This window comes from Scylla paramamosain, chromosome 3 (assembly GCF_035594125.1).
Source record: "Scylla paramamosain isolate STU-SP2022 chromosome 3, ASM3559412v1, whole genome shotgun sequence".
Taxonomy (NCBI): Eukaryota; Metazoa; Arthropoda; class Malacostraca; order Decapoda; family Portunidae; genus Scylla; species Scylla paramamosain.
In genome coordinates this window covers 39,868,022-39,870,521 of record NC_087153.1, presented here as the reverse complement: position 1 = coordinate 39,870,521, position 2,500 = coordinate 39,868,022, and positions in this window count along the sequence as shown.

Here is a 2,500-nt window from a genome sequence, read left to right as displayed (position 1 = left end):
CCTTCTTGACTTCTCTCTCTCTCTCTCTCTCTCTCTCTCTCTCTCTCTCCTCCTCCTCCTCCTCCTCCTCCTCCTAATCTCCTTTTTTTTCCATTTTCCAAAATAAAAGTTTGTATGTTTGTCTAATTCAAGATAAAAAAAAATTGTTGTTATTTTATATATATTTTGTAGTAGTAGTAGTAGTAGTAGTAGTAGTAGTAGTAGTAGTAGCAGCAGTTGTTGTTGTTGTTGTTGTTGATTTGTTTCTGTATGTCTAAGTGGATGGTAGTGGCAGTGGAGGTTGTTCGACTCTTGACCAGCAGGGGCACAGGAAACGCAGGTAACAGTGCAGGTGTTTATTCACAGAAGGTGTGAACAGAAGGCTGGAGGTAGGTGATCTCCCGGCGCCAGGCCGCGCACTTCCACTTAACACTTATGACTGAAGCCTAGCTCGTTCACTCATACACGTATTCATGCCTCACACAAGTCTCGCTCATTCACTCGTTCACACAACTAGCTAACAACCACACACCTCCCCCGAGACATAAGGAAGATTCCTTATCTTTGTTATGGCTACCGTAACACATGAAACAAAGTTACAATGATTGAAGTACAGAAAACACGGTACATATACACAAAACAAACACAGCGTACAATGAACACGTACGACTAATCGTAGGTGCTACGGTGCCACCGCACCTGCAGTCGTCTCGGCTCCCTACGCTGTCGGCTGCTTCGACGCTCTGGTTGCTCTCGGCCACGGTGTACCCCGTTACCCTGATGCTCCGGGCTGCCGGGATGGTGGTGTTCCTCGTGACCCTGATGCTGAAGCGCTGCACCGCCATGAGCGGTGTGCTGCTCGACAGGAAGGGGAGCAAGAGGTCTATGTGGGCGTAGGTGTCTTCTATTACGCCACATCACGCGACCGCTGCCCATCTTGATGAGGTAGTCTCTCCTTCGCCCAACAGCCACGATGACACCCAGGCGATCCCAGAGGCCCTGTCGTGTGATCTTGAACGTCGACGTGGCCACCGAGGTGCAGGAGAGGAAGAGTACGGGCGGACGCGTCGTGGCGAAGTTTCGCTTTCTTCCTCAGTCGCTCTGCCTTGGCGTCGCACTCATCAGCAGCGCGCTGCCACTGCTGAGCGTATGAGCGATGATGAGCCGGGACACAGGACCTCATAGGATGACCGAAGAGGACTTGTGCTGGTGATCGCCCTTCCGCCCTCGGAGTGTTGCGCAGTTCCAGCAACCCGCGAGCGAACGCATCCTCGTCCAGGTGTCCCTGCTGTGTGGTCGTGAGGATCAGCTTCTTCACGGACTTGACCGCTGCCTCGGCGTGACCATTGGAGCGTGGATAATGAGGGTGAAGATACACGATGCTCCACCCCCCATCGAGCCAGGAAGCGCCGTACCGATGAAGAAGTGAACTGCGGTCCACCGTCAGTCCTCAGGAGAACAGGCACGCCCGTGTCGGCGAACAACACCCCGAAGGACACGAACGAGCTGATCAGCCGATGCTGGACGTGAGCATGCAGACACGTGAGGCCACCCAGACAAGCGATCTACATACACGAGGTATGTACGGCCTGCTGCGTGGAAGTAGTCTGCAGAAACTGACTCAAACACCCTGCTGGGTGTGTCCGTGTCCTGCCAGAGAGGTTCGTTGGCTTGGCTTGGTAGGAGTGGACGGCATAGTGAGCATCCAGAAACGACGTTCTCAACGTCTCTGTCCATACCAGGCCAGTACACCGTTTGTCGGGCCCGTCGCTTGGTGCGCTCCATCCCCTGATGACTGTCATGGAGTCGCTCTAGTGTTTCTCGGCGGAGGCTGTGAGGAATAAGAAGCCTCGGCCCGTAAACCACCAGGTCGTCGTCTACGGCCAGCAGACTGCGCACCGGCCAGTACGTACGCAAGCGGTGATCGAGGTCGTGGCAATGATCAGGGAAGCCCTCGATGATGACGTTCTTGAGCAAGCAGTACTCCCCGTCTCTTGCTGCTGCGGCACGTACCATTTCCACAGTCTGATCCTGGAGTGGTGCTAAGCGGACGCCGTCCTCATTGGTGTCAGATAACGCTGAGATGACCGCTGAGTGGAGAGGGTCGAGGTCACCAGAAGTAGCAGCATCCTCTTCCTCCACTGGGTCCTGTACTGGAGCACGTGAGAGGGCGTCGGGCCCCGCACGCTGCTGTGGCGTTGGGTCGTAGGAATGAGGCCAGCTGATCACTTCTGTGGGCGTAGATAGAGGTGGCTGCGAGGCGGTCGGGTACTTGATGGAGCTGTTGCCGGTGTGCTGTTCTTCCCTGCGTAGCGGTCGGATTTGAGCCGGAAAATCTCCGGGGAGGATTCCGAGAGCGATGGAATCGTACCAGCTAAGCAGCGCCCCCTTCACCTCCTTCACCACGCTCACAACAGTCTCAGCTTCCCTGTCGCCCAGTTGCAAGTGCGACGAGAAAGTTCCTACACAGGTGAGGGGGTGATTACCGGCAGCATAAAGTCCATCACCATCAGCGGGCGCC